Raw genomic sequence first — 12,716 nt, forward strand, 5'->3', positions numbered from 1 at the left:
TTCTTCTCCCATCTGAACCAAAATTAACTCCAGATTCTCAAAGTCAAACTTAAGTTTTCATTAATTATCTGTAACGGCTCTGCTTAAAACAAGTTGCTTATCAAGTTTGATTTCAGGTCAGAGTAGTTGCAATGTGAAACAATTCATGTAGTAAAACAGGACAGTGAGAAGCAAGGATAGAGTCATCCATACACCAAGATGGCTTCTCTGTGTAGAATTCAGAGAGGTCATAGCTGGAGGCCTCCAGTTTTTCCATCCCTTCTTTGGGTCACAGAGATCCAAGGAGTCATCCAAACACTTAACATAGCAGCTAAAGCCCAGTAAACATGAAGATCATTTGGGGGCAGGAAAGCAGTTATTTTTAGAAGCAAAAACTGGTAGATCAAAAATAAAAGATAACCCAGATATCCGTGGCTCACCACTGTAATGCTAGCTACTCAGAGAGCTAAGAGCTATAGTTCGAATCTAATCCAGGCAAGAAAGTCTGTGATTCTCCTATCAACTACCAAAAAGCCAGAAAATGGAGTATGGCTCAAGTGGTAGATTGCCAGTCTTGAGCTAAGTAATGGACAATACATAGATCCTAAGTTCAAGCTTCAGTATTGACAATTTTTTTTTTTAAAAAAGAAGAAAACAAATTCAAATGATGACACCATCACTTTAGAGTCAGGAAAGAAATCCAAAGCAACAGTCGTTCGTCTGAGCTTAAGCTTATTCACTTTCCTAACTAATCAATAATTGTTATAATTAAAATTGATAGCTGCAAATAACATGACAGGGCTGCTACCAGAATACTGATTGTGTCTTTGGCTTGGAAAGATAGGCAGCAGTGTGGAACACTTATTTTCCAATTTGCTTTTAGCCCTGTGCAAATTGCTTTCGCTGTATCCAGCTGATTTAGACCTTGCCTGGAGGTACACTAGATTAATTGGGAGCCACACATTCATTGCTTACAGAATGGACTCTGTAATTGGTGAGATTTGTTAGTGCCAGTTATAAAATAACTATATAGTTCTGCTTTTAGCTCTCCTTTCATTACTCTTTCTGTAAGAGGGTTAGGAGGCAATTAGAAGCTATCTGATGATTAAGACAGGCACTTTTACATATGGACTCAGAAGATCGTGTCTAAGGTCAATATTTTATACTCGCAAACATTAACGTGAATATGGTATTGATTTTTGCAAAAGCTGAAAATGTACTTGTGTGCATTTGGGAGATTATCTCGTGTGTGTGTGTGTGTGTGTGTGTGTGTGTGTGTGTGTGTGTGCGCCAGTGTTGGAGCTTGAACTCAAGGCCTGTCCTGAGCTGGTTTTCTCCTCATTTAGCTGGAAACACAGACTTTCTTGCCTTGACTGGCTTTACATGATGATCCTCAGATCTCAGCCTCCCGAGTAGCTAAGTTTTCAGACATGAGTCATAGTTGCTCAGGTAAATTTTCCATCTTTCTCGTGACTGAAATTTAGATAAGAATCAATACTGTTTGAACTATGAGCATTCTAAAAAATGATACTTCATCTTTCTCCTAACTTCATTGGGTTAGACAGAGCAAGCACTCTTTCTTACTGCAAATGAATATATATATAAATATATATTTGCCAGTCCTGGGCTTGAACTCAGGGCCTGAGCATCGTCCTTGGACTTTCTCAAGGCTAGAGCTCTACCTCTTGGGCCTCAGCACCACTTCCAGCTTTTTTCTATGTATGTGGTACCGAGGAATCGAACCCAGGCCTTTGTGCATGCTAGGTAAGCACTCTACCACTAGGCCAATTCCCAGCCCAACAATATGTATATATTTTTAAAGCTAATTATTACATTGGGAATCCTCCAGTTTGCCCATTTCTTCCACTCCCTTCCTTGGCTCATTGGGAACCATGGGCTGGCCATTCACACTATTTAAAGTACCAGCTGAAATTCAGTGAGCACGAACACCATTTTTGGCAGAAAGACAGTTATTTTCAGAAGCAAAAACTCATAAACCAAGAATAAAACATAAACTGTAATTACAGGTTAGCAAATTGAAGAGATTTCTGTTTTCTTGGCTCTCAAGAGGTATTTCATGTCAATAGATTTAAACATGCAAAACGGTAAATTAGATCTCTCAAACAACTCCAGGTATAATACATACCAAAATATAGAGAGGCTATTTCCACCCGTGATCCAAAACTCTTATGGACACTCAGAATGGAGATATCCTTTAGGACTCTTATCTCATGCAAGTGACAAAAATCCTTAATTTTCACTCAAATAAGCCAACAAGCCAGGCACTAGTGGCTCATGCCTATAATTCTAGCTACTCAGAAAGTTGCAATCTGAGGATCATAATTCCAAGGTAGCCCAGCTAGGAAGGTGTGTGAGATTCTTTTTTTTCTTTTTTTTTGCCAGTCCTGGGTCTTGAGCTCAGGGCCTGAGCACTGTCCTTGGACTTTCTCAAGCCTAGCACTCTACCACTTGAGCCACAGCACCACTTCCGGCTTTTTCTGTGTATATGGTACCAAGGAATCAAACCTGGAGCTTCCTGCATGCTAGGCAAGCATCTACCACTAGGCCCCACTCCCAGTCGTTAAGCCTTATGTTCTGAAAGTGTCTAGTGTTTTTGCTCAGGACTAGCCTCACACAGCATTCCTGTGTGTGGTTTAGAGACATGAGTTATCATGCCTAGTTCACTCTATTTCTTGGCTGGATTTTACTTTCTCCTACTTTTACTCCCAGAAAAGCCTTCATCTTATGGTGATAACTCTCAAACCCATACTTATATTGTATCTGTTCTACACTGAAAAGAAGATGTTTCTAACCATTTCAGGGAATTCTCAGCCCTAAATATCCCAGAGTCACTAGCACAATCTTGAACCAGTCACAGAGTCTAGCAGGAGGATAGATGATAGTTAATAACCACACGTAACCCTTGGGCTCCTGCTAACGCAGGGAAAGAGAGCCCTGGGCTGAGAATGAGGGAGGAAATTCCCCAAAGGAGCGTAGAAGAAATGAGTGCCGATAGAGACGACAATAACTAACCACAATACACACACACACACACACACACACACACACACACACACATTAGTGTAGTAAGCTACTATATCTGCAACAGCACTTCTTGGTTCCGTTCATTGATATCGTTGGGGCTGAATGAAAACTGAAGATCATTTCCTCCAAAATTATGACAAATACTGCCTGCTGTTTCAGAAGGGTCCCTGTAACCCTGTGGCTCAACCAATAACATGGAAAGTCGAAAAATCTTTCTAAAGCAAAACATACTCTTAAAAGTGCCTCATCTCTTATCGAAGGGAGACGCTTTTAAGTTTTCTTTCCCTTTTATCTCTTTTACTTTCTCTTGATTTTTTGATTATGGAGATTTCTTTTTATGTACCTATTTGTTACCCTTACTTTATGGGAATAAATTGCAAGTCTAGATTGTTTAAATGACTATTTTGTCCAAATGATGGATTGCTAAAAACCAACCTCTCAATTGGATGACTAACACAGAAGCCACATGAATGATGTGTGTTCTTTATTTGGCACAAGAAAATTAGTATTCTAAGGAATGACGAGTATATCTAATTTTGGGATTTGGCACAAAGATATACTGTACTAAAATTAAGTTTTCTTTCATCTTCTTGCTTCATATAGGACAATGTATGATGACTAAGAAAAAGTTGATATTTAATGTCTGGATTTTTCTTTTTTTGATGGTGGTACTGGCTTTTGATCTCAGGGTCTCAGGCTCTCACTAGACTTCCTCGATTACTTTGTACTCTACCACTTGAGCCACACCAGTAGCCTTTCGTTTTGGTAATTATTTTGGAGGTAGACTCTCACAGATTTTTTCTGGCCCAGGCTGAGCAGATGCACATTACTAGTCCCTGGCAAGATATTTTTCTTATGGTTATGCTCAGTAGAAGAAATTGTTTAAATATTAAAGCAACAGAATATTTCCCTGGAAGCATTAAATATTTAAATTCAAATCATTAAGAGTTTTTTTTTTAATGTTAACTACACGAATAATGAAAATACTTTTACTGTGGAAGAAAGAGAGAGGGAACTTGCCCACTTTTCCAGAAGAGTCTTCACACACACACAAAAAGAATCCTAAGTTTATAAAAAGTAGTCCTACTATCTACTAGAAATAAAGAAGAGTCATGTGGTGGGAGGGAAGAAAAAGACCTCAATTCTTTAGATTTTCAAAAGAGAAAAGTTTAATTGAGAGCTTAGAGGGGAAAAATACAAAGAAAATCTTCATGATCATAATGCCCAATTCTTGTTGACTATCTTTTCCTTAAAGATAGAAGGAGTGTTGATGTAGCACCACAATTCTACTCACATGGTTTTCAGCTATGGATTGGATAGCAACAGTTAACAGCAGGATGACATTTGCAAGGGAAAGGTGGGCCTAGTGACAGATCATATGTAATCTGAGCACTGGAGCAAGGGGCTGCAGAGGGATCTGAATTGGAGGCCAACCTGGGTCACAAAGCAAGTTCCAGGCTAGATAACATTACATAGGAAGCTCATTCACAAAAAAAAGAAGAAAGGAAGTAAAGGAAGAAGAGAGGAAAGAAAGACAGACAAAGCCTATCATGGGTATGGATAGTACCAAAAATATGATTCTGGACTAAAGGCATGAATATAAATAAATAATTTCACACACACGCACACACATTAAATATTGTGTTATGGACTTAGTAAAAAGCATTGGGAGGAGCAATAAGGAAGACCTGTTTCTTCATTCAGTCATGTAATTTCACAGTGAAGTAAACCCTGCATAATAGAATTGAAAATATCCTAAGAGAATAAAGATTTCTGGCTTAATCAAAATGATCATTTGGTTCTGAAAAAAATCTCCTCACTTCAGAGAAACTACTGATCAATCAGTAACTTTAAAAAATCAGTCAAGGGCTGGGAGTTTGGGCTAGTGGTAGAGTGCTTGGTTAGCATACACAAAGACCCAGGTTTGATTCCTTGGTACCACATACACAGATAAAGCTGGAAGTGGTGCTGTGGCTCAAAGTGGTAGAGCTCTAGCCTTGAGAACGTCCAAGAACAGTGCTCAGTCCCCGAGTTCAGTTCCCAGGACTGGCAAAAAAAATCAGTCAATTAATACTTTAAAAAACTTGAGCAAATATTTTCAAATGATTGCCTTCCTGAAATAAATGTTCAAATAACATACCCAGCCAGATAAACAGGGAACATTTAATCAGCACAATCAACCCTGAAAAATAATCAAATAAAGTTATGAGAATTTTAGGAGTAAGAAATAAGACTCAATTTTATATACATTTGTTTGTTTATTTGAAATAGGAAAGGGAAGGGGGAAACAAGATAATAGAGAGGGGATGGGGGAGGGAAATGGGGACAAAAACATGAGAAGGGTATCAATGTGCAAGAAGTAATGCACCTACTACCTGACCAATGTAACTGTAAACCCTCTGTACATTACCCCAATGATAAAACTTAAAAAGTAAAAAGAGAAGGAAAAAAAAGAAAAGACTCTGGACGACTAAGCAAAATGATTGAGTCACTTACAAATATGGAGATTTTGCTCTATCTAGATATGAAAAATGTTTCCATGTGTTTAAAAAGAAATAAAAACTAAGAAGATAGAAGGCAGAGAATTTATGAGTAAAAAAAAGAATATTATTTAATATTGGCAAAACAGATGGTGAAAGTAAAAATATAATTGACACTATAAAGGACACAATTAAAACAATAACACTAAATTTGGCCCAGGAAGAAAATAGCTATAGATATCAATCTTATCCTTGATGACAATAAGGGACCAAAAAAATCTTAGGACTGTTATTAAAAGGTACTCATTTTGAAGGCAGCCTGGGCAGAAAGGTCCCCATGAGGCTCTTATCTTCAATTAACCACTCAAAAAACCAGAAGTAGAGCTGTGGCTGAAAGTGGTATAGTGCTATCCTTGAGCAAAAGAGCTCAGGGACAATGCCCAGGCCCTGCATTCAAGCTCTACAACTGAGGGAAAAGTAGTCATTATCTTACATTGGCCTTGAAAGAAGTATAGTGTCTATGATTTTATTGTATCTTTAACTAATATAGTAGAGTTTTGTGAAAATAAAAAAATGTTTGTAGGGAACTATGAACTGTTTCAAACATCAGAGGTATTATAAAGTTAAAATACGAGAAAATGTAACAAAAATATGACAAAATGAAAACAAGCTATTTTTCAGAGTCATTAACAAAAACACTAAAAAGCTCATTAAAAGAATAGAATTAGGGACTGGGAGTTTGACCTAGTGGTAAAGTGCTTGCCTACCATGCACGAAGACTCAGGTTCAATTCTTTGGTATCCACATACATTAAAAAAAAAAAAAGCCAGAAGTGGTGTTCTGGCTCAAGTGGTAGAGCTCTAGCCTTCTAGCCTTGAGAAAGTCCAAGGACAGTGCTCAGGCCCTGAGCTCAAGCTCAGGACTGGCAAAAAAACAAAAAGAAAAAAAAATAGAATTAGCCAGGCGTGGTGGAACATGTCTATAATCCTAGCAGCTCAGAAGGCTGAGATCTGAAGATCAGGGTTCAAAACAAGCCGGGACAATAAAGTCTATGGGACTCTTATCTCCAATTAGTCACTATAAAACCAGAGGTGGCACTGTGACCCAAGGGGTAGAGTGGTAGCCTTGAGCTGAAAAGCTCAAGCTGACCAGGACCAGAGTTCAAGGCCCATGACTGATCAAAGCAAAATACTGAAAATGCAGTCTTGCTCTTTGTGTGTGTGTGTGTGTGTGTGTGTGTGTGTGTGTGTGTGTGTGTGTGTGTGTGCCTGAACATAGTCTTCAAAGAGTTCTGCCCTGCCCACCACCAAGAGAGACCCGTGTATCCAGTCTCACACACCACTATAGACTCTTGCATACAGGATGAGGGTCTATAAGGTGCTCACCCCAAGCCAGTCAGTATCACCAGGACATCTCCCCGATGGTCTAGCCACAGCATCTGTCACTATTTAGTAACATCCATACCTCCATCTATCCTGGGGGGAGGCCTGTCACAAGATGCTCAAGGGACTACTCTGTCAACCTGGCTACCTGTTTTAGATGCAGAGTGGCAAGGAAGTCATATCCCAGAAGCGTTTTCTTTTTTCTGTTTAGGTTGGTTTTTTTTTTTGTTGTTGTTGTTGTTTTGTTTTTGCCAGTCTTGGGGCTTGAACTCAGGGCCTGAGAGTTGCCCTTGGGCTTTCCTCAGGACTAGCACTCTACCACTTGAGCTACTGCACCACTTCTGGCTTTTTCTATGTAGGTGGAACCAAGGAATCAAACCCAGGTCTTTGTGCATGTTAGGGAAGCACTCTACCACTAGGTCAAAACCCTGGTCCCATCTCAGATTTTTTTTTTTTTAACCAATCCTGGGCTTGAGCGCAGGGCCTGAGCACTGTCCTTGCACTTTCTCAAGGCTAGCACTCTACCACTTCAGCGTCAGCACCACTTCCAGCTTTTTTCTATGTATGTGATACCAAGGAATTGAACCCAGGCCTTCATGACTGCTAGGCAAGCACTCTACCACTAGGCCAAATTCCCTGCCCCTATCTCAGATTTTATGTCACAGGTATTAAAGTTCCCATGAAAGCAAGCAAGTGAGAAAGTCACATGCACACACAAGCTATATAAAATTTATTATTGGTGTGTGTGTGTGTGTGTGTGTGTGTGTGTGTGTGTGTGTGTGTGTGCTGGGTTTTGAACTCTGGGCCAGCTGCTAACTCTTAACTTTTTACTCAGGGCTCAAGGTTTACCACTTGAGCCAGGCCTTTGCCACTTCAGGCTTTTTGCTAGAGAATCAGCAACAAGAATTTCTTTGATTTGTCTGCCCAAGCTGGCTTTGAACTATAATTTTCAGCTCTCAGCCTCCTGAGTGCCTAGGATTACAAGTATGAGCTACTGATATCCATCCATGTCATTATATTATAGCTAAGAAAAATGTCCGTTTTAAGGCCATATAGTGTGAAGCTAATTGAATGGACCTCTAGGATATTGAAACAAAAGCCATATAATGAATGATTGCTGTCCTTAAGGTGCTATGTTATCTCTCATCTCTTTTGCTGTTCCTTTGTTATCTCATATTGTCACAATATCTCACTTTGTTATCTGATATATTGGATACATTTGTATTTGGTTACTTGAAATTGGACAGGGAAGGAGGGAAAACCAAGAGGGGGGGTGAGGGGGAAAGTAATGGGGACCAAGACGTGTGAAAGGGGGTATCAATGTATGTGAATTAATGCACCTTCTATCTGGCAAATATCATGTAACCCTTTTATTAAATACAATAAAAAATATTAATTAAAAAGTCTGTTTATTTTGTATAATTTTTAGTAATTAAATAATTTAGAAATATGGTCATTGACCATAAAAATCACCTCCTTCTCTGAGATATTTTTCTTCACTTCCCATTCACCTTAAGTTCTTGCCAGTTTTTCTACTCAAATGCAAACACATTCCTACATATATATAAGCATACAAAACATATTAAAATAGGTGTTTTTTAATTTAATTTATAGGAGTGATACAAAAAAAATTCTTTTATATGGGCCGAGAGTTTGGCCTAGTGGTAAGAGTGCTTGCCTAGCTTCATGAAGACCCAGGTTTGATTCCTCAGTACCACATACATAGAAAAAGCCAGAAGTGGTGCTATGGTTCAACAGTTAGAGCTCTAGCCTTGAAAAAGCCAAAGACAGTTCCCAGGCCTTGAGTTCAAGCCCCAGGACTGGCAAAAAATATATATTTTTGTAAAGCGTCTTGGTACAATTGAATGAGAATGGCTGTAGGCAATTTCTACTATGTACATTTATATTTTTGACAAACAATGCCAAGTTTGTGCTTATCTCTCACTAACAATATAAAGACTTTTAATCTTTGTCCTCAGCAACATTTAATCTTGTCATATCGATACCTAAAATTAAATTGCTGCCCTCTTAATTTTCTTTCTGGTCAGTTTTCATATCTTTTATTTGTGCAGTTCCTTTATCTGCTATTTGTTTATACTTTTTGCCTATTTTTTTTCCTCTAAGTTTTCTGTGCTTTGAAAAAACTAATTTGAGTACAAAATTTAGGCATTTGCCAGAGATATATTTTATAAATATTTTCCCCAATTTTTGCTTGCTACTTGACTTCAGTTATGAACTTATTCCCCAAATACTTTTTTATGTGATCACATGGATCTTTGGTTTCCAAGGCCTCTCTCTACAGAAGCAACACTAAGAAAAAAAAATTTCTTCATGTTTTCTTCTGTCACTTTGGTAATCTCACTAAATGTGTGATTCACCTGGAATTTATATTGTGGTGGCTCATATTTGTAATCTTAGCTCCTTAAGAGTCTGAGATCTGAGGATTACAGTTTGAGGCCAAGTTGGGCAAAAAAGTCTATGAGTCTTGAATCTGCAATTAACCCCCCTCCCCCGCCCCCCCAGCAATGATAGCAAGCATTCAGGAAGAAGGGGACATATTCTACATTTCTGTTATAACAAAACACACAGCCAGCTGCAGAGGACTCATGTCTATAATCCTAGCTGGCTAGGAAACTGACATCTCTGAGGATCTCTGTACAAAGTCGGTCTGGGCAGGAAAATCCATGATACTCTTACCTCTAATAAGCCAGCAAAAAAATAAATCTAAAATCCAGAAATAAAGCTGTGGATCACATGGCAGAGCATCAGCCTTGAATCCTCACAATGGACATTTGAACCCATACTTGTGCTCTTGGACATGTATGTGCATGCACACATACAAACACACATCTGGTCTTCATCTCTATACCAGCTCCATTCCTAGCTAAAAGAACTACTAAAAGCCTTGGAATTTCCAAGATTACAAGCAAGCTTTATGCTTGTCTGCCCACCTTTCCCATGTCTGGCCCAGCCACATTTGGTTATTCCAGGAACAGAAATCCACCACATTTGGCACAGGAATCAAGAGTATGAACTGAACCGGACTTGGCCAGTTCAGTGATGGTAAACAGAAGGGCAGAATTAGAGCCACAGAAATCCCAAAGTACATTCAATTATAGGAGCAAGGAGGCCATGAAGAGGTTGAAATCATCTGTCAACAGAAACAGGAGAAGGGGACAGTTTTACTAAGAGCAACAGAGGTAAGAAGTTACATGATACTCCAGAGGGGAGATTTCATATACCAAACTGTGGTCTGCCAATTCCCTCCCTGTCCTTGCACATCATGAGACACTCTCTTACAGGCTTTCAATAAGCTTTCTTTGTAACTCAGCTGCTTTGAATGGGCTTCTGCTTCTGGCCACAAATATTCCTTGAGCAAAGGGTTTAGATGGCAGTTGTGTATGGTGATCCAAAAGGAGCCCCAACTAGCAACCTAGTCCTGTTCCTTAAGGTAGCCTCAACTTCATCAACCAAGTGAATTCATTCTACTCTGGGCCATGCTCCCTGCTGGGAATCTGCAAGTCAAAGTGAGGGAGATTAGTCAGGGGTGGCAATACTGAAGTGTCTCGTGTTTACAGTTTCAGAGAGGGGGGAAATGTGGGGGAGGAGAGGAATAAGCAGACAGAAAAGATGAAGAGACACAGAGAGGGAAAGAGACAGGAGAGGGGAAGGAAGGAAGGAAGGAAGGAAGGAAGGAAGGAAGGAAGGAAGGAAGGAAGGAAGGAAGGAAAGAAGAGAGGGAGGGAGGGAGGGAGGGACGGAAAGAAGATGGGACGAGAAGAAGAGGGGTTTCATGAATGCTAGGCAAGCACTCTACCACTAAGCTACATTTCCAGCCCCATCCATGATTAATGAATCATAATTAATTACAAAAAGCTAGAAGTAGAGCTGTGACTCAGGTGGTAGAACACTAACCTTGGGCATAAAAGTTCAGAAAGAGTGTCCAGGCCATGAGTTCAAGCCCCACTGAGAGGAAGTGGAAGGCCTCATATGGTTGTTTCCATTGTGTGGGACAAGATTAGAGAGACTTGCCTTAGGAAAGAATACCAGTTTCATATTCAGTACTGACGCATCAGTTTTCACCACACAGTGTAAAAGAAGTCTCTCAGACCTTAGAATGTAACTTGTTTACCTTCACACCCTCAATATACCGTCACCTACAAGAGGAATGTCTTTGGAAACCATAGCTTTGCAGAAGCTTCATCTCCATAGAAATAAAAATTCAAGCTAGAAATTTCCTATTTATCAGCTAACAATAGGCATTGGGTGGAAATCAGCTATGTAGCTCTCGCCTGTCTTTAAGGCTTTCCCATGAGGACTTCTGATCCTTCTAAGAAGGACAGGCATGAGTAACTTTGTCCAATGCCTGGCCCTGTGCCACCCCACAGTGGCTAGCTAGAATGGAGATCAGGGGCAAAGACCTCGGTGAGCTGTCCAGCTGTGGCCTCTCTGTGACTCATCCTGCTTTAGATTTCACATTAGAAGCAGCCTGGCTAGAGGACAGCATGCTCACTCACTGTCGTCATAAAATCTTTTATTCAGTGTGTCTGTGTGGCTTATCTCTGAGGTCACTGAGAGGAGGAGTGAGGCTTCAGGAGACTGGTGCCTAGAGGAAGTAGATATATTGGCACCTAGAGTTTAAGGCTGAGCTTACAGGCCTCAGAGCTTATAGGCTTTCCTAGAAGAGTCCTGAAGTCAGTGTGTGTTCATGCAATAGGTCTGCAGAGTCTCAAAATCAGGGCTTTGTTCATACCCTTGTGTCTGTAGAGTCGCCTTTGCTTAGGCTCTCAGAAACATCTGGCTTCTCTGGAGAGGAAAGGACTTCCTCATGGCATCTCTATGAGGCTCTCAGGGCAGTATCTGAGTTCCCTACCTTCCAGAGTTTCTAGTCCTTGGTAGGTGCTCAGGAACTATTCCCTGGATGAATTCTGTCTCGTGTCTTATCCTCCATCCCAAGGGCATGTATGGTACTAGATGTGCTAAGCAGGAGGTTAGTCTCATCTTCACCAACACACATACACCTCCACAAAAGCCTTGATAACTCTAAGTCATGGACTTTAAATCTTGCTTGCTTGCTTTTCCCTTTCTTTCTTTCTTTCTTTCTTGTCCTGATACTTGAACTCAGGGCCTGAGCATTGTCTTTGGGCTTTCTCAAGGCTAGTGTTGTACCACTTTAGCCACAGCATCACTTTTGGTTTTTCTACATATGTGGTACCAAGGGATAGAACCTGTGTCTTTGTGCATGCTAGACAAACATTCCACTACTAGGCAAAACTTCCAGCCCACCTCCTCTCTCTTTCTGCTTATGGAATTCCTTATTCTTTATACAAGTTTCCCCTTCTGCAAGTGGCCTAATCTGTTCTTTCTCTTTTCACCTTTGGCATAGCAAGACCCAACACATCCCCTTCCTAATATTGTAGTTTACCTCACCCTCCTCATTGTATCTCTTTTTGGTCAGTTGTGGGGTTCATATTCAGAGCTCTTTTGCTCAAGGTTAGCCCTCTATCACTTTGACGCACAACTCTACTTCCAGTTTTCCAGGGGTTTCATGGAGATAAGAGTCTCTAGGACTTTCTTACCCATGTCTCCTAGGAATCTAGAACCCACCAGCACCCAGCTTGTACCTCTATTTTTTTTTTAAACCAACATCTTGCTATGTAGGTCAGGCTGATTTTGATCTCATAATCTTTCTGTTCAGCCTTCTGAGTGCTGGAGTTACAGGTGTGCCCCCAAAATACTCAATTTGTATTTCGGTACTAGTAAGAATTGTCCTGATGAGCTGGGCTGCTTGCTTTGGGGATAAGGTGTCTTTTTTTCTTTCTTAATTCTC

This window comes from Megascapheus bottae, chromosome 10 (assembly GCF_031878675.1).
Source record: "Megascapheus bottae isolate mThoBot1 chromosome 10, mThoBot2.hap1, whole genome shotgun sequence".
Classification (NCBI taxonomy): Eukaryota; Metazoa; Chordata; class Mammalia; order Rodentia; family Geomyidae; genus Megascapheus; species Megascapheus bottae.